Source organism: Echinops telfairi, unplaced genomic scaffold, assembly GCF_000313985.2.
Source record: "Echinops telfairi isolate 266 unplaced genomic scaffold, ASM31398v2 ScPeMD7_6;HRSCAF=24_1, whole genome shotgun sequence".
In the NCBI taxonomy this organism is placed as follows: domain Eukaryota; kingdom Metazoa; phylum Chordata; class Mammalia; order Afrosoricida; family Tenrecidae; genus Echinops; species Echinops telfairi.
This window is the reverse complement of record NW_022103903.1, coordinates 823,410-849,777: the sequence shown is the minus strand read 5'-3', so window position 1 is coordinate 849,777 and position 26,368 is coordinate 823,410. Positions and strand designations below refer to the sequence as shown.

Below are 26,368 nucleotides of genomic sequence, written 5' to 3'. Positions count from 1 at the left end.
ACTGACGAAGAACAAATTAATATATACCAAGCAAGAAAAACTTGTGTTTTCCAGTCTAGCCTGTTGGGGCACCATGCCCAGTCTCCAATGTCCACCCTCATCATTCCCTGGGTTTTGTTTTGATTTGTTTTTATAGATATCAAAGTTTATTAGTGGTTACTAGGGTCAGTATAGAGAAAGTGCGGGGTGGAGGTTAGGCGTGACGGAAAAACTACATGGATCATGGAATTGAAACTTGTAAACAGATTTTTTGTAATTGTGGTCAATAAGGCTTAAACCTGTAAATAACTGAACAGGCAAAAGTTGTGTAATAGATATACAAGAGGGCTTCAGAATGTTTTTGGAAAACTTCCATTAGTTTAAAATTTACTTGCAGTCACCACTGAGGCTAGTTCTTGCTGCTGATTTGTCTGCTGGCCTGCTCTTCCAGCTGCATGGCCAGGCGCAGGGCCTTCAGGAAGCCTTGCAGGGCTGAGAGGTCATTGGGAAGCTTGGCTACTGGGGGTTCTGCTTTGTTCTCCATGGTCTCCAGGTCTTCATCTGGCTGCTAGGTCACCTCGTGAGTTAAAGTCAGGTTGGCCCTTGCTTTGAGCTGAAGAGGTTCAAGGAGTCTCGGGGAGAAGGCACCGCTCAGGTGAGGGGCATGGCATGGGGCAGGGGAGAGAAGGATGCTTGCACCCCTGTCCGGCTGCTGTGTGCACCAGGTCACCCCAAACTGGTCACCGCGAGACCCCCACCTATGTGCGCCAACTACCTCTTTTTTGTTATTTTTATCATCAGTTTTTTATAAGGACTTTTAGATCACTTGACTTCTACATTTATTGCAAGATTATTGAATTTATCACTGGCGATGTAGTTTTTCTCAAAATTTAAGAGACATTTTACATTTAAGGAAGTTAGCAATGAAATAATTGGATTGTTTTAACTGACAATGTGGCAATGAATATAAGAATTCCAAATTTCTATTATAGAATTTGTATTTGAAGTATTATTACCTGATAAATAACACTGTATTTATTACTGATAATGATATATACCCACATACATATATATACATACCCACATTTATACGTGAATATGTGTGCATATATGTTTGTGGACCTATGTAAATGCTTTAATGATATGCGTCATATGAGAATTAATTTTATGTATGCTTATTTTATTTGGATTAGGAAGAATTTTAAACAGTATCTGTTCTACTAATTGTTAGCTAACCTGAGTCTCCCTTCACAATACTATGTCGTAGATGTACTTCAACCATTTCTTTCTTTTTTTTTTTTCCGTTTCTCGTGTGTCTACAAGAACAAGGAAGAAACGACCTCTTCATTGAAGGCTGTTCTCGTTTGGGAACTCCTACTTATTTGAATATTCGCTCACACCAGTATCTTTCTTCCCTGCCATTCATTCCTCACAGTTACACACATCTCTCATCTCTTCAGTTTCTCTTTTCTTCCTGAACTTCCTTTTTCTTCTATTATCGTTCTTTCTTTTCTTTCCTTTACACTTTTAATAGCCCCCTTCTCTTTGCCTTTGAGCCCCATGAGCTCAAACCTAACAAATGATGGGCACGATGCACGAGTGCGGGGTGTTTGATTCCATTGTATACAGACTAGTGATGATTCAGAACCAATTCAATGACTGCTAAAAACAGCAGACTCTTTGCCTTTAAACTCCTTTATTGTCTTAACCTTCTTCCTCAAAAATTGTATCAATATCATCTCAATATAATCAAGACAACTGTCTATGTCTCCCTGAAGCTAAAATGCTAGTATTCAACTTACTAAAGATATATCTCTATTGGAATATTTAATTAATACTGCGAATTCAGCACAGATTCAAAACAAAAGAGGATGTGTTATTTTTTAATCTCTGTCTATTGGTTTCAGAGAATACCTTTTATTACCTGTATGAGAGTTTGACTCCTCAGTTTCTGCATACTTGGGATCATGACATCATCAGTTATGTGTGTACATAAATAAATATGCATGCATATATTTACTAAGCTTATTTTGCCACTGAAGCCTCTCTTACGGTTGTATAAAGCAACCCCTAAGATGCACTTGAAATAATTCCATCCCAATTTTCTGTTTCTTTCTTAGAACTCACCCCGCTTCACCCCCACTTGCCCAACATACCCTCAGAGCCTCTGCTCCATCCTCCCCTGCCTCAGCTTTTCTCCTCAAAATGTTCACTCTCTGCATCCGTCAAATGACTGTGCATGTTCTTAAACTAATATCCATTCTTGACATCCAGGAGACGCTGTAAAACCTGACCTCTGCCCACCATTTGAGTTGCATCTATAGCCGCCCTGTCTTTTCCATTGTGCTAAGGGAAACGATAAATGATTACAGAACCAACTCTGTGGGTCCATAAATGTGCTTGGGTTGGAACGGAGCTCTGCAGCTATGTAGTGATTTTGAGCAAGTCGCGTAACCTCTCTGTGCATCAGTTTCCAAGTCCGTAAACCAAAGTCTGATAACAATGGTAGCTGCTGACAGAATTAGCATGTGTAAAGTACTGAAAAAAGCTTCTGGTAAACAAGAACTATAATAATATTTATTTTTATTATTTGACTTAGTTTGTCGGCTTAAATTTTATGCTCTATTCCTTATGCCTTTTTTTTCTCTTTCACTTTCTGACTTATTTTCTCAACTGGTTCTAAAAGTATACATCTTATTTCTAGCACTTGATGGTTCATTTTTAAATATATAAATATATATTTTTTTATTTATTCAAGACTGAAGTGATCAACATATTCTCGTGATAAATGAATCTTGTCCTAATAAAACATTTTTTAAATGTTTAATCCCAGTCACTACAGTCTTTCATATTGTTATCAAGTACATTAGTGCCACTGTTTTTATCACCTCACAGGTTTTGATATTACTACTAATAATATGATTTAAAGTCCTACCATTTGGAACCCATATTATGTTGTAATCACTTTCTAGCAGTCCTGACATCTCATCAAAATGTCATCTTTTCAGGGCTTCTTCTAAAGACAACATTTTCAAGAAGGCTTTATTAAATTTTTAAAAATGTAAGCCTTCAAATGAAATGAATATTTTATGAATTCAGCTTTTTCTGCGTAAGTGTACTAATGTTTTACTGTGACATCCACAGATTTCCGCTGTCAGTTGTGCTCTTTTTTCCAGGGCTTTGGGAAATATGCAGTCATGAGGTCCCGACAGACCAGGCTTGGGTCCACAACAATCTCTCATGGCCATGCAGCAATGGCAACTTCTACCGACCCTATAGGATAGGCTAGAACAGACCCCTGTGAATTGACCCTATAGGATAGGCTAGCACCTGAGCCCTGTGAGCTTGTGGTACCGTAATTCTTTCTGGGATTAGAAAGCCCCGTTTTTTCTCCCGCTGAGTGGATGGTGCTTTCAGACCGCAAACCTTGCAGTCGGGAGCCCACACTGTCACCAGAGCTCCTCCCTCTTGGGTGGGTCACAGAACTGTCCTGCGGAGGTTGGGCTATTACCCAAGAGAAGTTCCACAATCACTCATTTTAAAATAGCGCGAGGTAGACATTTGAACGGAGTATGTGCAGAGCCCATGACAGCATCTTGGGTCTCCATGTCCCAGAACCCCTTGCTACCCCACGCCATGTTGCCAATGCACAGGAAACTTTACAAATGTTTGACATGTGTACAGGAGGTAAGGAAATACTGAGGCCAGCCTTGCTGACTGGGAAGGTTTTCTTCCTCCTAGGTTTGTCTGTCTGTTTGTTTGTTTGTTTGTGTTTGCATGCCCCATGTCTTCCAAAAGCAAATCTTTCTCTTGGTTAGATGGAGGCAGGGGCAAAGTGCTGCTCTGGAGGCGACAAAGCGCAGCCCAGGCAACAAAGAAACCTGTGGAATGTGAACGTCACCCCACATTGACCTGCAAACCACTCCCCAATCCCAGGCCTCCGCACCCCGAAACTGCTTCTGCCACCCAGTGCCTCTCTTCCGGTCAGCCCTCTCCTGATTACCTCGTGTAACTGCTTGTTTCTGGGCTGCTTGCTGGATCAACAACCAACCACAGACACCCCTATCCATCCAGGCCCCTTCCTTATAAAAAGCTTCCCACGGGAGAGTGCGGCCCGGTCTCTGGATAAGACTCTACGGAACCACCGATCAACACAATAAAGTCCTTCCTTTGTTATAACCTGCTTGCTATTGGCAACGCCTTCTGAACGATTCCCATAGCAAGACAAGAAACTGAATTCTGGCAACCTCTCTGGCTCGCCTTGTCCTTCCCTTTTAGCCTGTTCTACCAACCTCCCTGTCCCGACTGAATTTTATAATACCGCATACATTAAGAATCTTTGGAAGGAAAACGTATAGTATATGCCTCTTGGATTGTTCTTGAGCAAACAATACACCGATGGGCCATAGATATGTCCCTTACCCCGCATGTCTTTTGTCTCATTACGACAATGAGCACTTCCCTAGGACAACCTTTGGTGTGACTGTCAGAATGTTCTGGAACCACAGACTCAGGGTGCCTGTGAATGCCCCCGCAGCCTCAGGCCAGCCTCGCCCCTCAGAGAGCCTGCACCCCTGCACATAGACAAGATGGGGAAAGAGCTCTGCTCAGGCCGCCCGATGATGATATGCTAAGCCCCCAAATAAGCAGGAGGCCGCTACAGAATGAGACCCAATAAAGAATGATGTGCACGCAATCTCTCAGGGGAGACGTGAGTCAGGGTAAGGGAGCAAAGGTAGAGATTTGGACAGAGCATGTGTGGTGGGTATGACAAGATCTTGCGACTACATTTCCCAAAAGGCCTTTGCCACCCAGTGGAAGCACAGGAGAATCTCATTTGCATGGAAACCTTTAAACTTGCTTAGTATGCAAGGAAGCTGGGTGGGGGGCAGTGAGGGGCGGTGGGCATAGCTAAGGAAATACTGAGGCCAGCCCTGTTGGCTGGTAAGGTTTTCATCATCCTAGGAATATCAAAATAAAATTATCTTGTGATAACTTATGTCTTCCAAAAGCTCATCTTTCTCTAGGTAAGGCAAGAGCCTGAATTCCGGTAATACTATTATTTAAAAATCAATACATCAGAAATATTTGCAAAGATTCTTCTTTTGGGAGGAGAGTGCAGAAAAATATCAGACAATGTGGTAGTGATAGGTATACATTTCGTTGTAACAATTAGTTAACACCAAGATGTAGCTTCCCTATGTAGCTGATTATACTCTATCACGTTTGCCACAAGATTTACTACTATTTTTTCTACTATTTTTCGTTTGTTTTAAGATGTTGGCCGTTTGTGTTAGTCTGGGTAGACTAGAGAAACAAATTTATAAACACGCATGTGTATATAAGGGAGATGTTTATATACAAGAGGAATTGAACATTGAGAAAACATCCCAACCCAGTCCAGTCCAAGGCCATAAGTCTGATATTAGCCCATATTTCCAATATCAATCTATAAAGTCCTCTTCAGATTCATGAAACACATGCAATGATGCTGAATGCAGGACGATCACAGGCCAGTGGGTAGAAAGTCTTTGGGTCCAATGGTGTTGTAAGCATCTCAGTGCTGGCAGGGGTCTCTCTGTGGCTTCTCTGGCTTCCGAGGTCTGGTTGCATCCATGTGGCTTGTCTTCTGAAATGTCTCCCAGGGAGTAGCAGAGAGAGAGAGAAGTGTCTTCCGCCTCCAAGGAGGAAGTACCAATTTTCCCAGAATTCTCAGAAGGCCATGCCCACAGAAGTCTCATTGGCTGTCTCCGGATCGATAGCCTAGACACCACCCCTACACTCTTAATCCTTAAATTGACACCAGATTAGGTGACTACCACACCGTTTCACTCACTTAATAAGAAGGAATTTCAAAAGTGGAAAGTGAAAAAATGTAAACTTTTTTTTTTTTAACATTTTATTAGGGGCTCATACAACTGTCATCGCAATCCATATAAATTGTGTAAAGCGCATTTGTACATCATTCTCAAAACATTTTCTCTTCACTTAAACCCCCGGCATTAGGTCCTCATTTTTCCCCTCCCTCCCTGCTCCCACCTCCCTCATGAGCCCTTGATAGTTTATAAATTGGTATTTTTGTCATATCTTGCCCTGAAAAATGTAAACTTTTTTTTGCTCAACATTAACTCCATCAAGTTCAAGAAACTTTTGAAATCCATTTAGTCCATCCTCAAAGAACGAGGGTCCTGGGAATTTCACCGTGTCAAAGCAATCATTTATTTTTACATTATTGACTGAAGAAAAATGGATATTCATTAAAGATATTATTAAAATTGGGAAGCAAAAGGAAGTCAGATGGATCCCAGTCAAAACTGTAAGTTGGATGACTAACAAACTTCCATCAAGTTCCTTGCAAAATTGCCATTTTTTTGATGAGAGGAATAAGCAGGAGTGGTGTTGTGGTACAGTGTTCGCTGGTGACGTTTTGCTAACTTGGGGAAAACATTTTAGCTAATTTCCTCAAAACACTCTCATACTAAGCAGATGTTATCGTTCTTTGGCCTTTCATAATGTAAACAAGCAAAATGCCTTGAGCATCAAAAACAAAACAAAACCACTAATATGTGACCTTTGTTTTTGATCTATTATGTTTGCTTTGATTGGATTTCTTTGCCCCTCTTGGTAGACATTGCTTGTGCTTTGTCTTCAGGATCATACTAGTAAAGCCATGTGTCACGTCCTGTTACAATTCTTTGAAGAATGCTTTAGGCTCTTGATCTCACTCACTCGTGTTTTAAATTCCTACTGAATGACCTGCTCTTGTCTACCACTGATGGGGTGCAACCACTTTGGCACTTATCAACAGGAAAGTTTGCTAACCTTTCATTTTTTCATCAAAATTTGGAAAGTTGAAACACTGGAGATGTCTGTGGTGTTTTGTATTATTCCTACTGCTTAGTTAATGCTCTCAATTAGAGTAAGCACAAGATTAATTTTTTTCCTTTCAATTGATGTAGAGGCCTGCCATTGTGGGCCTGATTTTCAACACAGTCACACCCTTTCTGAAAATGCATTATCCGTTTGTAAAATGCAATTTCTTTGGAACATTGTCGCAATAAACTTTTTGCAAAGCATCATACATTTCATCATGTTTCCACCCAAGCTTCACCATACATTGTTTTTTTTCTTCAATTTTATGTCGCTTTGATACCAGCTCATTTCAAAATGATGCTGTATCCTTCTTAGTGCCTCCAACTAGATCCTGTCAGAATGTTAACGTAATGCCCTCTCTTTCATTGAGCTGGTTCTCGCTTTCATAAGTCTGTTCGGTTAAAAAAAAATCACAGTCCATTAATTGAATTTTTCATAATACACATTTGCCATAACTATTTCTGCCTAGAGTCTATAATTGTCGCTAGAGATGTGAAATATTCTTCCAGCTTCTTGTTGGCAACGATAAATCGCTTAGGCCAGAGGATAACTGTTTTATGTTCTGCTTTTCTTTTGAAATCAGTTCATCAGAAATGCAACAATTAATAGCCACTAAGTTATAAATGCCACAATGTGTGCTTTACAATAACTATATTACTAACTTTTACTTGTTTCCACTTTTATCTCCCATTAAAGGATTTTATTATTATTATGAAAACATAATTTTATGCATACATTCAAATTAGCTATGACACAACATTTGTCCAAATACCTAGGGTATTCCTAGATGTGCTTGAGAATTCAGTAAATCCATTTGTAGTACAAGTAGATATGATGAATATTTGCAGAGAGATAGGAATTGTGATAATGAACGCCTATGAACTGATTAAATTGATAGCTATAGAGGTTATCCATATAATGGCATTGGGCAAACTGGGCCTCAGGACAACATTTAGGGTCTAAACCAGTAATCACATTGCTAGTTTGGTTAGCGTAAAGAAAAGGAGGCCAGTTCATTTTAAGATACATTGAAATTTATTCTTGTCTGACATTTGTTTAAGAGCAAGTTACAGAAAGTATGCAGACCTTTAAAATTATACATTGTTTTCTCAGTTTCACTTGCCTGGTAAGTGCTTTTGAATTCATAGCTGAGGCAGGCAATGGTGTTTACAGAGACTCGGTCAGTGAAGGGAGGCTGAGACTCCGATCTGTGGGAGAGCTCTGAATGGATCCGCGAGAAGTCGAGAAGGATAACACATGGATATGGAAGCCCCACTCAAAGGGCCTCTGCAGTTATAGTTCCAAATGATCTGCTTAGGACAGTGCCACCGGGACCCTGCATCTACCATGTAAACGCTGATAAAGAAGGAGATTATAGACCTTGATGCAGGAACATAATATTCAGGCAGATCATAGGTTTTAAAAAATACATGATCTCGCTTCATGCTACCTCTCTCTGGAGAGCTCGATGAAAGAGAGAACGAAGAATACAGTCCTTCGATTGCTTCGTATGGTCTCACCCATTCTGAAAGCATTTGCGCTTGGAATCATTGCTAGGGGGGAGGGAGGGGGAAAAATTAAGACCTGATGCCGGGGGCTTAAGTGGAGAGCAAATGTTTTTAGAATGACGAGGGCAATGAATGTACAAATGCGCTTTTCACAATTGATGTATTATGGATTGTGATGAGTCGTATGAGCCCCTAATAAAATGATTTAAAATAATAATAATAATTGCTAAAGGTAGGTCATCCAAAATGGCAGAAAGACCGCGAACGTGACAGTACGTTTGCTCCAATGTCAGATAATGAGTATACTCAACAAGGACCTCGGCTAGTGTCACGCTGACCTCCGGCTTCCTTTTCTACAGTAGGGTGTTCTCGAGCTATATGGGAGGAAGAAATGTACACTAATACTAGTGTTTGCTTCCCTGCAATCAATGTCAAGGGAGGTGGGTGAAAATAGTCTTACATGGTGGTCCATAGATATCCTTACTGACCAGTGATTTCAAATAATGCCTCTTTAAATGTATGCATTTCAGCCTTTCTGAACAATTTTTTTAATCCCACATCACTGAACAATTATTTGTTCAGATCCTTATTAGACTTGGAAATAATTAAAATTCATAAATATTTCTCTTCCTTTTCTTCAAGCTCTTAAGAAAAAAGGAATGCCTCGCCTTAGATTCCAGGGGCTCTCTGATGCTTCACCTCTTGGCCATCTTTTATTTCTTTGTTGTTTTTTCTTTAAATCATTTTATCGGGAGCTCTTACAGCTCTCATTATTCCATACATCAAATTGGATCAAGCATATTTGTACATATGTTGCCATCATAATTTTCTGAACATTTACTTTCTATTTGAGGCCTTGGTATCAGCTCCCCACCCCCACCTTGATTTCTTTGTCAAAGCATCCTGGTTCTCAACAATGATATAAATGAAGAAAAATTATATATAATTAGATAAAGTAGTTAATTACAGATGTATGTTTTAAAATGAAAAGGTCAACAGGTTTACTTAAGAATATTTTAGCAAATTCAAGCATAGGTTGTGTTTTTGTGCCCCTTCCAAAAAAAAAATCAATGTTTGCTGTGAACCCTGACTGCTACACCTGTTATTATAATCCCATTTGGGAATGGGTTGTCTTTGTTACATTATCGAGGCAAAATTAATGTAGGATATGTCTTGACTTCACTGACAATGAGTCCATTCTGACTCCTAGTGACCTTATAGGACAGAGTAGAACTGCCCCTTTGTGTTTCTGCGAGTGTAAATCTTTGGGAGTTGAAAGCCTCAACTTTCTCCTGTGGAGCAGCTAGTGGTTTTGAACCTCTGATCTTGTGGTTAATAGCCCAACATGTAACCCACTGTACCGCCAGGGCTCTTTTGAGATATAAAAGAGATTCAATAAGCAATTTAGGAAGCAGGAGTGAGGGGAAACATATGCCAAGCATGTGAAGATTGCTCAGGAGCAGAAGTTCAGAGACAAAGAACGTGCTCCAGAGCCAACAGAAAGGCTGCCCCTAGATCCCCCACACTTAACTTGAATTTCTAGTCTCCAAAACTATGAGGAAATAAATGTCTGCTGGCTAAAGCCAACTGATAGCACCACGAGATAACTAAGACAGCTTTTTCATTTTGGCCTGAGATTGACCAAAAAAGTGTTACTCACTTCTCTCCTGCTACTCACTTCCCTACTAAGTAATGTGGAAACTATTAGTTGAAATGCAAATGGATTTTTTCTAATATAGGAATAAAATATAGTCCAGAAAATGTATTAATGTATTTTATATAGTGTATTGTGCTGAACATAAAAATGTAATCATACAAAGTAGAATATATTTCATTCTGGATTTTTTTTCCTTCTTGACAAGGTACATAGGATGATAACGTGAAGGAAATGGTTACAGAAAACTTTACAAATATTAAAGTTTACTGATAGCCAAGATAGAATGCATCCTAAGTTGACATGATTCCTCATCGTGGGCTTTCTTGGGGTTTTATTTTTTATTTTATTTTTTATTTTTTTTATTTTTTTATTTTTTTTTCTTGGGGTTTTAATAAGGTGGCCTGTCAACTTCACATTTGGTAACAGCTCCATCCTCAAAGTATACATCATGCTACAGCTCCTATTCATGTGCCAAAGCATAACATGTTGAAAATGTAAAGTAAAGACATGTCGATGTGAAGTGCTAACTCTCAGTATAGCCCCTCAAGCAACTTTATATATAAGCAAAAATTTGAAAGAAAATAGTCATTTAAATGGAATAAAAATAAGCCTTCAACCATTTTCTTACAAATAAGTTTTTGCAAAAATGTTCCCATATAAAACTCACTGCTATTGACTTAATTCCAACTCATAGTGCGTTAGGCTAGGTTAACTAGGGAAACAAATCCAGTGACACTCATATATATGTGTAAGAAAGAGCTTTATAGCATGAAGTAATTGTATATTAAGAAAACATCCCAGCTCAGTCCAGATCAAGTCCATACATTTTATATTAACCCATAAATCTGATGCCGGTTCATAAATCCCTCTTTATCCTCACACAACCAAAAGCAATGATGCAAAATACAAGATGATCACAGGATGGTAGGTGCAAAGTCTTGTGGATCCAATGGGGGTGGATGCATCTCCAGGCCTCTGGCAGGTCTCTGAGTGATTTGATCGCAGGAAGGTGAAGGCAGAGAGAGCACGTGACCCTCCTCCAGGGAGAAAGAGGTTGAAAGAGAAAAAGAGAATCCTCTGGAGAAGGTCATGCCCACAAGGAGGCACACCAGGCTGTGACCTGATTGACAGGCTAGATTCCACCCTTCACTCGTAATATCCTCAAGTTGACAGGCGATTATGTAACTACCACACAGAGCGACCCTATAGGATTGGGTTGAACAGCCAGTGTGGGTTTCTGAGGCCAGATTGCTAATCTTTGTGGAAGCAGATCACCTCATCTTTCTGGTGTGTCTGGTGGTTTCAAACTGCTGGCTTTGTGGTCAGCAGCTTAAAGTGTAACCTATGCCACCAGGCTCCTCTTCCCATGTAAAGTAGTGCTCATAGTAAATATTTATCGCTACATTTCCTGTAGTGATAAGTGCTAAGGTAAATAATATAACTCATGGAGAAATTCTTTAGACAGTTTTTTAGCACCATAGCTAATAATGGTACCCGGAACAGCTTTCAAGTTTTAGCTACCACTGCTATGTAGAGGCAGTAAGGAGAGAAAATGAGTGATACACTGGTTGGGTAGGGAGGGGGTACATTAAAAATGTTGGCTCCCTGCATAAAATTGAGGACCCCTGGTGGCACTGTGGGCTGCTCACTGCAAAGTACATGGTTCAAATCCATCAACTGCTCCTTGGGAGAAAGATAAGGCTGTTTGCTCCCATAAAGACTTACATTCTCAAAACCCCTTTACTGGGTAGTTATGAGCTGGTCCCTCATAGGGCCGTTATGAGTTGGAACCAGCACCAGCATCGTGAGCTAAAATCAACTCAATGGCAATGAATTTGTTATGTATAAAATGGATGCACTTTGGATCTCCTTGAAATACAATTGCAGAATCAAAAAAAAGTTCTGAGAGACTCCTAAGGCTACCTAGACATGTGAGGAGCCCTGCTGGCATGGTGGGTTCGCATTTGGGCTGTGGACTGCAAGGCCAGCAGTTCTACACCACCAGCCAGTCTGTAGGGGAATGATGAGGCTTTCTAATCCCACAGAGACTTGCAATTGCAGAAACCCACAGGGAGAGTTCTACTCTGTCCTATGGGGTCACTAGGAGCTGGAATCCCTTGGTGGCAATGAATTTAGTTTTGGTTGACTCAGCTGTGTTTCTCCAGGCACTACACTTTTGAAGCAAGGTAATAGTTCTGTTTCACTGATTATCCTATACTCAAAAAAAACAAAAACAAAGCAAAAACCCTCTGTCATCAAGTCAATGCCAACTCATAGCAATCCTATACTATAACAATATACATGAAATGAGGGGATTTAGATCATTGATACTATTGGGACCAATTCTTTTTGGATTTAATCTAACAAGAGATAGTAGAACATAAAAATTAATAGCTCATACTTTTCAACCACATGGCTAACAGCCAGAACTGGCCCTTAAAGCTATGTAAGCTTGAGCAAGTACCATAATTTAGCCTCTTCATATTTTGTTCCCTACCTGTAAATGTTGAATAAAAATAACACCTACTGATACAGTTGCTATGAAGAATACTAATTGAGTTAATAAAAGGACAAAAATGTGCATGGGTTGTTTAAAGCACTTACTATATGAATAAATTAACATAAGGAGTCGAACATGTAAATTGTGTGATTTATGCTACTTTATTTTTATATATAACCTAACAAGCTTCAACTAACCACACACTTTTTTGCCCTTCATAATGTTAATGAAAAGCTTTCATATAAGGAACTAAGTATGTCCTCATGAAGGTCAAAAGCAAAAGGGTATTTGTTATCTCTGTTAATTAAAACGTAGAAAAATGACACATTCACAGGAAAAAATACTATCTATATGTTGGTAGCTTCCATGTATAAAATAGTGGTTACGTTCCTGAAACATCTGTAATTTAGTATGGCACTAAGTCATTTAATAAGTTTAGTGAAGGGTTTACTAAGAGTGGAAGAAGGATTGTGCTTTTAGCAGCCAGTGAAGTGTTGTGTTGATCTGCTGCAATAGATGGGGAAATGAGGGGCAACTGAAGCAACGTATAAGGAAGAAGAATCTGTAAAATGTGTGTTTTGTTTATTCAATGTAAGCACTTTAATAACTAGCCTCCTAGATTATTCCCAATGATCTCTACTCTGTGGCATCCCTACCGTGCTGTTCCAGAAACTGTCTGCGGCCCAAGAGTAGAAGACAAAAGTGATAGCCTAGCACTTCTCTGCGTCAGAGCCAGTCAGCTAAGTCACTTCCAGATTCTTGACCTTCAGAAACTATACAATTGATGTTTTTTCTATCATCTGCTAGGTTTTGGAGTAATTTGTTACATGGAAGAGAAATTTAATAATCATTTACGATGCATGTTATTTTTTTCCATATGCCATCTTTATTGAATTAATCTGTCCACCAAAACAATAGAAAACAGGCCAATAATGAGTAACTCAATCATGCTGATATTGGCAAAGATTTTAGGATCTACAGAGGACAATCCTCTCTTTTGTAGAAAATTACTTGAGATTCAGAAAACTTCATTGAGATGCTCATTGTCACATGGTGTGTAATGAACAGAATAAGAAACTTAACCAAGCTCTGCTATCCCTCGATTCAGCACAATTTCACTACTCTGTGAATAATCAAATACCTGGGGCTACCCTGAGTTGAGCCCTGGGCTGATCATTACCAACTCAGCAGTTTGAAACCACCAGCTGCTCCCAGGGCGAAAGAGGAGGCAGTCTTCCTACTGAGAGTTGTCATCGCAGACATACTGTGGAGGGTTGCATCTGCCCGACAGGGTGACTAGGAGTTAGAGTCAACGGATGGCCATGGGGCTGTGTGCAATAATTATGAACCTAAGTTTATGGAGAATATCTTCTTTACAAGTATCATTAAGCAGTAAAATTTTAAATTCCCCACAGGGAGATTTCACACAGAAAAAAGAAAACTTATATGACTTCAGTGACAGGGTTTTATTTGTCTTAATATGGCTTCCAGAGAGAAATTAACACTCGATAAGGGCCCTCTTGCAGTACACGTAATCAACATTTTCTTATGCAATCATCACCTGCTTCACTGAATCCCTCAAATCATCAGACAGAGCTCAGTAATTATAGAAACTGCATCATGTCGTAAAGAAATTGAAATGAATGTACTACTGTCATTTCCCTGCCTTGTGTGTCCACCAAAAAAAAAATTTTATATACATCGGAAAGATGTATAAATCACAGAAGACATGATTTTTAAAATAGGAGCCAGTTCGGCTTGGAAACCTTTGTGTGCTCCCTGGCAGTATTAAAGACAGCATAGAGGGCTCACAGTTGTGCCTGCTCCGCTCCCCCTTGCTGTTCTTTACCAGGCTTGGTCCTTTGTCCAAGTGGAGGCAAGCTCCTCCTCTAAACAGAGGCCGGCCAAGTAACTAGTTCTATGCTGAGAATGATTAGAGGGCTGCTAAGCATGCTAGAACTTCCTCTAAAATATCATCGCTGCCTTATATCTTCTTGAAAGATATTCCTTCAGATGTGATCTATTGTAAGTTTCAAGTGCCTTCCAAGTGCTCATTATTATGGTAAAAAAGGAGAATAAAGAGAAAAAAGGATTGTAACTGGGAACCTCCTGCTAGCATTTTCACTGAAAATATCTGACTTGGGATAACTGTTTACTTTGAGGAAATTGTTTTATGTTGAAAACGAATGTGTTATTCATCTTGTTAATAATCACATAGATGTTTTTAAAATCATGGCAATTACAAAGTGATCCTCTCCCTTTTTTTGTTTCATAATTTGACTAACAGTAGCAGAGTAACAGTTATTTTCCTCTGATTTTATAAAATTTATACCGATAGCTCATGAAATGATATGTGGCCACTTTAGAAGCCCCGTGATGTGTACCATTCAAGTCACAACGCTTTCTGCCCAGCCAGACACAGCCTAGGCTGGCTTTGACAGGAAGCATGCCCTGGTTTTCTTTGTGGTGTGATCGCCTTAGTATGCCTCCTAAGAAGGTTTGGCTGAGTCTTTTCAATGTACCTAACATGTGCTTTCATCTGGGGAGGAACAGGCCACGTGATTCCATGACTTTCCACGGTGCCCTTCAGCGGGCTCCTCCGAACTCTGAGTTTTCGGTTCCCGGGGAGCCAGAAGCAGACAATCGGGGACACGCTGATTCTCCTCCTTTGGACAGTCTACAGTCTTGAAAACATGGAGAACACCACGTTTGCTTTTCCTTCTCCTTTGAAGCCTAAATCCACTCATTTCTTAAAACCAAGCCAAATCCAATTCCTTCGAGTCCTGTAGTGACTCTACAGAACAGAGCAGACCTGCCCCCAGGGTTTCCAATGTTGTGAATCTTCATGGAAGCTGGGGGCGTCTAACCACAGGCCCTTCTGTTAGCAGTCTAGAGCACCACACCAAGACTCCTTCCTAACCCCTTGGGCCTTACAAAATTATCATATTCAAAATCGTTTGCTTTGCTTTTCATAATGAGCCATGGTGGTGTAATATACAATTACTCCTTATATAAAGTTCTCTCTTGCACACATACAAGTATCTATGAATTTGTTTCTCTAGTCAACCCAGACTAACACCATATCTGTGTGTATCTATATAGATACACAAAGATACATAACTTAAGTTTTTGTGTATACATATATAACTTAAAACAGAGTTGGGTTTCTGAGACTCCACATCTTTATCTTTCTCTCATACTTGCACTACAGTAAGGCTATCTAAGAATATATGAACTATATGTACCCTTTCCTGATTGTCTATAAATGTGATTTAAGAACACATTGAATTGGAGCTCTGTTGCAACCCTGAGACTGTTTACTTATATTAAAAATTTTAATATATTTTTAGATTTGAAATGTTTTTATTATTTGTTATGAAATTATTCTACTTCTATTCTCTTTACTCATGGAATATGGCATTTGTAAGCGTAAACGTATGTATGGGAGCTGAGTTTTAAGACTATCACCATGCTCATTTTGTATTAATTTCATTTCTTGAAATTTAATAAGCAAGTTGGTTATGGAAAATTTTTTCTAATGTAGGTTCATGCATCTATTGCTTTTATGTACTATTTGAAAAAACTACTGTGGCATGCATTAGAAGTTTCTAACACTTTCCCATTCCCCACAACTTTGCTCCTCTCTGGGATTTCTGTGCTGCTCAGTTTGATTCTAATTAGAGTATTTATTTTTCCCCTCAGAAATCCAGCTATGTAATTTTCAAGACTATGTGAATGCAAAAAAAAAAAAAGTTTAAAAAACGCATTAAGAATTTCAAGACCAAGAGAGCAAAGCATTAAACTAAGCACATGGTCTTGTGCAGCTATACAGAGTGTACACCTACCAAACCACCTGCTTCTAAATGAGGGTTCTTGTCCTCAAGATACATGGTGACTTCTCCGTTTCAGGAGTTCACAGAGACTAGACTGTTCCAATCTTTTCTCGGAAGACTTTCAACTCATATATATGAGAAATGGGGGAGAGAGTGAGGGGAAACCACATTTTGGTCACCTTCTTGAATTGGACCTAAGTGTTGAATAGTAAATACCTATTAAGTACTTTGTGTTTTTCCAGTACATCAGAACGTTTGTTGGTCCCTCCTGTGTTCTCTGTATAGAAGCCATAGGTGATTTATTTCTACTCACCTCTGTGTTGGATTTCATTAGCTATTTGGACACCTCGTTGTGTTATGGATAATAAACGGTGGATACACTTGAGAACAATAGGAGTTTTGCAACGCTTCTAGAGGTTAACCACAGCACCACCAAGACTCCTTGCTAACCCCTTGGGAATTACAAAATGATCATTTTCAAAACCAAAGAATACAACCTGGTTTAAAATCAGGAAAGGTTTGTGTCAGGGTTGTATCCTCGCACCATACTTATTCAATCTATATGCAGAGCAAATAATCAGAGAAGCTGGATTAGATAAAGACGGGATTATGTGAGGCTTATGAACCACCTTCTGTATGCAGATGACACAACCTCGCTTGCTGAAAGGGAGGAGCAATGGAGCCCTTGCTGAAGAAGATCCAGGGTTGTAGCCTTCAGTATGGATGGCAGCTCAATGTAAGGAAGGCCCACATCCTCAGACCTGGACCCGTCAATAACATCATGAGAAACAGAGAACAGGTTGATGTCAAGGATTTTGTCTTATTTGGATCCACAATAAATGCCCATGGAAGCATCAGTCAGACAATCAAAAGATGCATTGCATTCTGTATATCTGCTGAACAAGATCTCTTTAAAGCATTGAAGAGCAAGTTACGTTGAGGACTATGGTGTGTCTTACCCATGCCATGGTATGCTCTATGAAATCATATGTATGTGGAAGGTGGACACTGAATAAGGAAGACAGTAGAAGAATCGATGCATTTGAATTGTGGAGCTGGAGAAGAATATCGAACGTACCATGGACTGCTAAAAGGACAAACTGATCTCTGTTGGAAGAAGTATGGCCAGTGTATTCCTCAGAGCAGTGGTTCTCAACCTTCCTCAGGCCACAACCCTTTAATACAATCCCTCACGTTGTGGTGACCCCCAACCATAAAATTATTTTCGTTGCTACTTCATAACTGTACTTTTCCTACTGTTATGAATTGAGCTCCGCTGTAAAAGGGTTGTTCGACCCCCAAAGGGGTTGCGACCCACAGGTTGAGAAGCGCTATGCCTAGGCTTCATCTTACATACTTTGGACATATTGTCAAGAGAGACCAGGCCTTGGAGAAAGGACATCATGCTTGGTAAAGTGGATGGGCAGTGACAAAGAGGAGGATTCTCAAAGAGACTGACAACAATGGGCTCGGGCACAGGAACAGTGGTGTGGATGGTGCAGGACTTGCAGTGTTTCCTTCTGTGGCACACAGGGTCCCTATAGTTTGGAACTGACTGGATGGCACCCAACAACAACTACCACCGTGAGAATATAAATGTTGTCTTGTGTTTTCTATTGTGCTATCTAGCTACCTTCAATATTTTTATATGGAGATTCAAAAAGGTACAAAATCTGAAATCACTAAGACTACTATCTTCTGAGACCTAAAAATTTTAAAGAGGATTGTTTTTAGTAGTTGAAAATATACAGGATGCTAGAGTTGAAGAATTAAAGGGAATGCAAATAAATACACCCCTGTCTAGCATTTACTCTCCCAGAATATGGGGTATTCAAATGACTCATGCAATCCTTTTTATTAAAAATATTTGTGCTCGCTTCGCAGCACATATACTAAAATTGGAATGATACAGAGAAGATTAGCATGGCCCCTGCGCAAGGATGACATAAAAATATTATTTAATATAAAAACTTCTAAATAATAAAAGACTTCTTCAACCAGGGTGCACTATAGCTCTGATGAAACACACACAATAATATTCCTTTGGTTCCTTGAGACTTCCTCAGCCCCCACTATCATGACCCCATTCCTGGCTTCCACTGGGGCTAGACCAGAACACATACACTGGTACAGTAATAGCTCACAATACTCGGAATCCAGGTCAGATAAACCTCTCAGGAACAGAAATGGGAGTAGCAATACCAGAAGGGTAGGGGGAAAGTGGGGAGAAGAGGGGGGACCGATCACAATGATTGACACATAACCACACATACACCCTAGGAGGGGGAGGCACAACAGAAACCGTGGGGGAAAAGAGACAGCGGTCAGTGTCAGATATGAAAATAATAATAATTTATAATTTATCAAGGGGTCGTGGGTGGGGGGGAGCCGATACCAAGGGCTCAAATAGAAGTAAATAATTATGGCAACCTATGTACAAATATGGTTGATACAATTGATGTATGGATTGTTATAAGAGCTGTAAAATGATCTTTAAAATAATAATAATAATAATAATTCTTGTTGTTAGGTACCATTGACTCAGTTCCAACTAATAGTAGCCCTAAGTACAACATTGTGAAGCCCTGCCCAGTCTGGCTCCATCCTCATGACTGTTCTGTTTGGGTCCATTGTCATGGTCACTGTTTCCTCTGGTTTAAGACGCACGATGCCCTTCTCGGGGGACTTATCCTCAGAATTACATGTCCATAGTTTGTGAGATTAAGCCTTCCCATTCTCACTTCTAAGGAAAACTCTGGCTGCACTACTCTGAGCCAGAACACTTTGTTCTGGCATCCATGGTATTTTAATATTCTTAGCCAACACCATAATATGTATGCATCAATTCTACTGTGGCCTTTCTTATTCTTTGTCCAACTTTCACTTTGCCCAAACCCACTGACATTGATTTGATTCTGACTCCTGTGGAATTTCTGAGGTTATAAATCTTATGGAAGCAGATAGAATCATCTGGTGGGTTGGAACCACAGACCTTGCTGCTGGCAATGCAATGCTTACCAAACAATGCCACCAGGGTGCCTTTTCTCGTGCATAGGAGATTGCACATTGAAACTACTGTGGCTTACATCAATCATACTTTAGGCTTCACCTTGACATCCTTGCTCAACATTCTAAAGAGGTCTTGCACAGCAGATTTGCCCATTTAATTTCTTGACAGCTGCTTTCATGAGCATTGATTATGAAATTAAATTCTTAACAATTTCAATCGTTTCTCTCTTTAGCATGATTATGTCTATTTTCCCAAATGTGTGAAATTTTATTTTCTTTATATTGTTTCAGTTCATACTGAAGATGGCAGTCATTGATTTGTAAGTACTCCTGGGCTTCTTTGCTTTCAGCCAGAAAAGGTGTATCATCTGCCTAACATAGATAATTTATGAATGCCTTTCCCATCCTGAGACCATGTTCTCCATATAATGCAGCTTCTCAGCAAATATGATCAGCTTACCGATGGAGTAACTATGATCCAACCCAGAAGCACACCTTTCCTGATTTTCAGTCACGCAGTCTTCCCTTGTACTGCTTGTATCACTGACTCTTTGTTCAGGCAAAGATTTCACGTACAGGCTCCTTATGAGCACTGGGAGTGTTCTAGAATTCTCATTCTTCTCAATACCATCCATAGTTTGCTGTGATTCACACAGGTAAATGCCTCTGCATAGTCAATAAAACACAAGCAAGCATTTTCAGTTATTTTCTACATTCAGGCAAGCCCCGTCGGACATCAGCAAGGCTGTCTTCTCAGCATTCAGCTTGAATTTCTGCCAGCCCCCTGTTGATGTCCTGCAGGAACTGTTTCCAAATTATTTTCAGCCAAAGTTCTTTCATAGGCGATAATAATCATATTGTTCAATGATTCCTTCATTCTGCTGGGGCACCTCTCTGTGAAATGGGTATAAATATAGATCTCATCCATTCAGTTGACTGTCTTCCAAATGCCTTGTCATATACTGTTGGGTGCTTCCAATGCTTCATCAATTTGAAACTATTTCATGGGTGGTCTAAAATTTGGGGAGCCTAGTTTGTAGTTTTTAAAATTTATTTGGAAATAGCATCAGTGTAGCTTAGACTTCTTCCTGCAGTACCATTGTTCTTGGTCATATGCTACCTCTTGAAACCATAGAACGTTCACCAATTATTAGCGATTCTGTCTATTCCATCTTCTCTTGATGCCTCAGGCATCATCCAGCATCTTTCCCATAGAAGCATTCAACATTGCAACTTGTGGCTTTATTTCATTTCCCATCGATTCTCGCGGCTGGAAATGTGTTAAGTGTGTTTGTCCTTTTTGGCTTTCTAACTCTAGGTCTTTGCACACTTCCTTATAATACTCTACTTCATCTTCTCAGGCTGCCCTTTGAAAATTCCTGTTCATCCTTTCTTAGTTCTTTCATAAGAGCGTTCAGCTAATATTCTTAGCAAGCCTAGATTTTGTTCTAAGTCTTAGTAAAAATATATCTTTGTGGGAGTAAATGTTTAAAAATATGTTAAAGCAATTTGTATTTATACTCACTGAGAAGTACAAGAAAATTACAGTTTTATTAGTAAAGTATAAAAAGTGAATTAAAGAGCAATGGGTTATCTCCTTGAATAATTAATTCTCTGTAATCATCAGGTTTTTTTAAAGATACCTACGTCCATCCGTCAATTCTGACTGTAGGGTTTCGAATGTTGTAAGAGGAAGAAGAATGGAGGCATTTGACTTATCATATTGGGTAAGAATATTGAAAGTACCACAGATTGCCAGAACAAACATGTCTTAGAGAAAGTACGGCCGTAATGCTCCCTACAAGAGAGGGTAAGGAGACTTCCTTTCACATACTCTGAGCATATCCTCAAGAAAGAGCAGCCTCTGGAGAAAGACATGCTTGGAAAAGAGGGGTTCAGCGAACAAGAGAAAGACCCTCACTAGATAGATTGACAGAGGCACGACAACAATGGAATCAAGTAAAACAACAATCATGAGGATGATGTAGGACTAGACAATGTTTCATTCTATTGTACAAATAGTCTCTATCTGTCAGAACTGGCTCAATGGAACCAAACAGTGGAGCTAGCTAAATGGCACCTTCAGTTGTAAAGGCTTACTGAAATAGACGGTCATTCTGATCCTTTTGCAGAATGAATGGTGGATTTGAAATATTCTCTGTTAGCAGCTTACTGATTTACCCTCTACAGCACATGGGCTTCTTTTCTTTCTTTTTTTTTTTTTAAGATATATGACTCCAACATAGAAGTAGAGCTGAGAACAATGTCAAAAGAAATTATGTAAGTAAATGTCTTGCTCAAGTGTCAGGTTGCGTAGTTTGTAATGTACCAGTCCATTGCTCAAAAACAGAGCCCTGATTTAGAAGTACATATTCAGAAGAGAGCAAAATAAAGACAATAATTAATGTTTACTCTAAATCTCTTAACCCAAAACTTGGTCACAGGACATTCAGTTGTCCAAGAGGTTTTGTGGGCCCACCCAGTGCCTTAAATGAATTAAAGTAACATTTATAATAGAGTATTTTACATTCAAAAATAAAATTTTAATTTCTTTTAGAAAATGTGAGAATTATGGGCCACCAGGCCCAAATTGACTGAAGCTGAGAATAAGCTGCTTTTCTTATATTTCCACAGTCCCTACTACTCCAGTCCTATCTGAAACAAAGTAACTGCGAATCTGTCATTGTCATCTGGTGAATCTTCTTGTTTCTCTTACAGTAGAAAAAATCTTTGCCCATTTTCTTCTCAATACTGGAGCATTATAAGATGACTCAAGAGAATGAGGACATATTTATTTGTTAAATAGACCAAAACTCTTTAAATATCAATTTATGACTCCATTGACTCATTTAAGTTTCATACTAGTCTTCTATAAACACATATTATTAACATCATATATGCTTTAGACTGCGCTATAGCTGTCATGCAGCAAGTAGAGGGTTTTCACTGGGAAAACTTCTAGAACATCAGTCTGATCTGGAAAAACAATGCAGGTCGTTTTATGCTCAGTCAATTTGAGCAACTGGTACTATCCAAGAAATGTGAATGTATGGTGGAAGGGAAGACATTTAAAGCAGAATTCAACAGAAGTAGTAATGAAGTTCAATGGAAAGTGCCAATGCTTTCCTGCAGCTGCTCTACAGGAGAAAATGAGGCTTTTCTGCTTCTGTAAATAGTTACAGCTTTGGCAACCTAGAGAGGCAGGTCTACCTTGTCCAATATGAGTTGGACGTGACCCCGTGGTAGCTGGTAGACTTGACAGGAGAAAGTTCACAAGACATCATGCTTAGTATTACAGCTTCATTCCCTCTCTCTGTTTCATTAATTCATGGAGATTGTTTGTTCCTTAAACTTTAGGGACTTATTTTATAAATAAAATAAAAACACATAGACTAAATCTAAGATGACCAAATTTCTCAGTGTCTTGTGAAAAAAGAAAATACCTTTTCCCCACTCTTGCCTATAATGCTGAACTGTATCTTTGCGCTCTATAAAATTCTAGGTTGGCAAATCTAGGTTGAAAAGATTTTCTTTCAAAAATTATATTTTATTATTTTTTCAACAGTAAGTAGATAGGATTGAACAATTGAATTATATCGTATGTAAACTACGTGCTAACAAAACTGTTGAAGAAAATAAAATATTGCTACCGAGAAAAAAAAGGAAAGACATGAAATGAAATCAAGAACAATATCCTGTTAAACCCTCCTTTTCCATCCCCCCACCCCCACTCCATTCCTGCCCATCCCCCGTTCCCACCTCTGTCCCCGGCCTCATCATAGTCATTCCAGTTTTGTCGCCATGTCTCTTCTTTGGGTTGTCCTTGTAGCAATGGCGTTACTAATCTTAGCTTTGTATGATTAACCTAATTTGGTAAGCATAATGTTCTCTCTTTTTGTCTATGTCTTGTGGGGCTTAAGAGAGTTGTCTTTTTTTTTTTAATTGATGCATAACATTCCATAGTATGAAAATACCAGAGCTTGTTTAACCAATCTTCTATCGTTGGGGTTTGGGGGCCATTTCCATGTTTTTGCCATTGTGGAAATCGCTGCAAGAAACATAGGTGTACATTTTAAAACAACAACAACAAAAAGATACAAAATTCTTGCTTTTCTTCTAAATGCATATGGTCTCCTTCCCTGGGTTCCTTTTATGATGTTGTGTGTGTGTGTTTGGTTTGTAATATGTGACTGTGATGGAACTGTGAGATGCTTTCTGTCATCAGCTTCATAAAAGAGTGATATATACGGCCTCTTCTACCCCTTCTCTCTTCTTTGTCAATGGAATGCCCGTTCTCTCCCGGCCATCAATGAAGGACAGGGTAGAACCACCCCAGGGTTTTTTGAGATCGGAAGAGTTTTCATTTATTTCTGTTTTTATTGTAAGCTGCTGTCATGTCCCCTGATTCAATCTTTGATTTTATAGAGGTCATTGGTCACTTACTTTATCTACCTAGCAAGAGAAATCATGTCCAGCCCATAAAAAAACCATCTGAGGACTCAGTAGTTCATTTATACCCAATACACAACGTGGCAATATTACTAGACAACAGAAGAGTCTGGGTGTGAAGGGAGGATCACTGATACTTAATGGAAACAAAAACACACAATAGGTGAGCACACATAGACGATCTTAATAATAATGTCCGTCTGTAAGGACTTTAAAATTTCCATGAACAGCATTAAAAGAGAAATAGAGGATATGGTGGTGGGGGTGCATGAAAAATAGATGAATTCAAAGGAGAATTTAATTCAGTGTAACAAATCAACCAAAATTAGAGAGCCCTCCCTCCCCCCCAAAAATGCAATATTTGAAATGAAGGACTGTTTGTATGGCTTTGATTGCAGTCTGTTCACAGAGAAGGCAGTGTTAGTGAAATCAAAGACACATCAGTAGAAAATATAAAAGTAGAAACAGTTAAAAGAAAAGATGAGGATGAAAAAGAGGCTGTAAAATACATATGGGTAAATCTTGCTAGACAGATCAAGTGGCCAGTCACTTCATACAATCAATAGTTGAGCTAGTTGCAATTTTTCTGAGACCTAAATACCTCTGGTTTTGTCCTTCTTTCTCATCTCTAACCCTATTGTGTGTTTTGTTTTGTTTAATTGGCAGTCTTTGGGGTCTCTGCCTCTTCAATCTAAAAGATAATTTTCTATTCAAAACCATCAGAGATGTCAACCTTTCCCTTTAGACGTATTCCTCATTCCGCTTTCAGTGCCACGAGGAGATACTGACACAGCTATGAAGCTGGCACCTCTCCTCTCGCTGAGCTTCATCCATGAAGCACCACAATATAACAAGACATTTGTCTCTGCCTTTGGAACCTGTAACCACAGCTGGCTGGTTTTTCCATGTAGCTGGTGAGTCCCATGAAACTCACCAAGCTCCTATGGGGAAAAACCAGCTGCGTTTTTGGTCTCCCTCAAGTTTTCGATTTATCACCTAAGGACTTCATATCACGACAGAAAGCATTGATGGTGTGTCTTTTCTAACACTAGGACCACTACCCTTTTGTTCCTTACACCTAGAATGTTTCTAATTCCTCACGCCCTTTGTGTGTCCTTTAGGAGAGAAATGGATTATGTATTTTAGGAAAAGCATGAGGGCCAGTATTTCTATCCTGGAGTTCAGGTTTTTCTGTTTTGTTTTAGCTATTAGAGTATTAGGAAATGAGGACAGGAGACATAACTGTACAAGAAATGTGTCTTTAATTTATATTTGTACAGTATGCATTGGGTAAGAAGAAACTGAGGTCAAAGTACAGTTCTAAAAAAGTTTTGGCCTGGTGAAAACTCACTCACTCATCAGTAGAGTCCTGCACTAGTATTCCGGTTGATATTAGTCACTGGCTGAGAGGAGCTTGTGAAAATCATCACCTTATTTCAAACACAGGAAATTTCTTCCATATGACAGGAAATCTGAGTTCTGGAGAATAGATTGAAAGACTTCACCATAGTTTGATTCTTGATAAAAGAAGAAGGTAAAGTAGAAGGGAGGATGTTTGAGGATGTATTCAAAGGGTTAGTAGAACAAAGGGAGGTGACTAGGGAAGGGGAGAAAGACTTGCGTAAAGGAAGGGAGAAATGTTGAAGAATAATAGAGTGGAATTCCAATAGGATCAAGGTAATAAAGTTATTGAGTCATGTAGAGAGCACCTTAGGATGGATTCACTAGAGGTGCAAGACTAATGAAGTATACATAAATAAAAGTGGAGAAAATTATTTCAAAGAAATTGCTCACACAAGAATGGAGGCTGGTAAGTCTCAGATCCATGAGTCAGATGTCAGGGTGGAGGCATCTCCTGACTCATATGGTAGCATGAACTGATGGAATCAAAATCACCAGGTTAGATGACTGGCTGCTGGCTTACAGATTGCAGGAACTGATCAATCAAAAATGTGTAAGCCAGACAGCAAACTGCTGGCTCGTGCTTCAACTGGAAGTCAGAGGATGATGGCAAGACACATGCAGGATTGAATATAAGGTCAAGAGACAGTAACTTTGCTAGAACATTCATATCTATTTGATGCAGTCCACAGCCCCAAGGAAACCCTTCTTTCAAATGATTGGCTACTTCCGTAAGATCTCAAACAATGAAGGATGATTACACAATATCTGGCAAACCACTGAGAATCATGGCCTCACCAAGCTAACATGTAACTTTAACCTTCAAGATGTGAACGTGGTAAGAGAAGGGAACACATGAAATTGAGTTTACGGTGGCAATGCAATTATTGGGGATGTTAAGGCCTAGACCCTGAAAGGGAAACATTGAGATACATCTGGTATAAAAATCCTGAAGGCATGAGAAGGAAGAACCAGTGATCTGTATGGTACGATCACAGAATGCCAAAGACTTTGTGATCAGAACAAAGGAACTCTACAAAAAATAAATGGAGGCCTTGAGACTCTCTACCCAACATGTAGACCAACCAGTGCCTGGAATGGGAAAGAGAAAAAACTCACCTCTTTGGGAAATCACAAGATAACCATGCCTTGAAGTTGG

At 39.4% G+C, this 26,368-nt stretch overlaps 1 protein-coding gene and 1 non-coding gene across 7 annotated transcripts in view; both read left to right on the top strand.

Moving 5' to 3' along the window:
* The window catches only part of ROBO1 (roundabout guidance receptor 1), a 1,092,383-nt gene that overhangs the window by 580,364 nt on the left and 485,651 nt on the right, over positions 1 to 26,368 (top strand). The window lies entirely within an intron of this gene.
* Positions 18,220 to 18,325, top strand: LOC115868112. Its single transcript, XR_004045421.1, has one exon. It is a non-coding gene; the product is annotated as a U6 spliceosomal RNA (small nuclear RNA).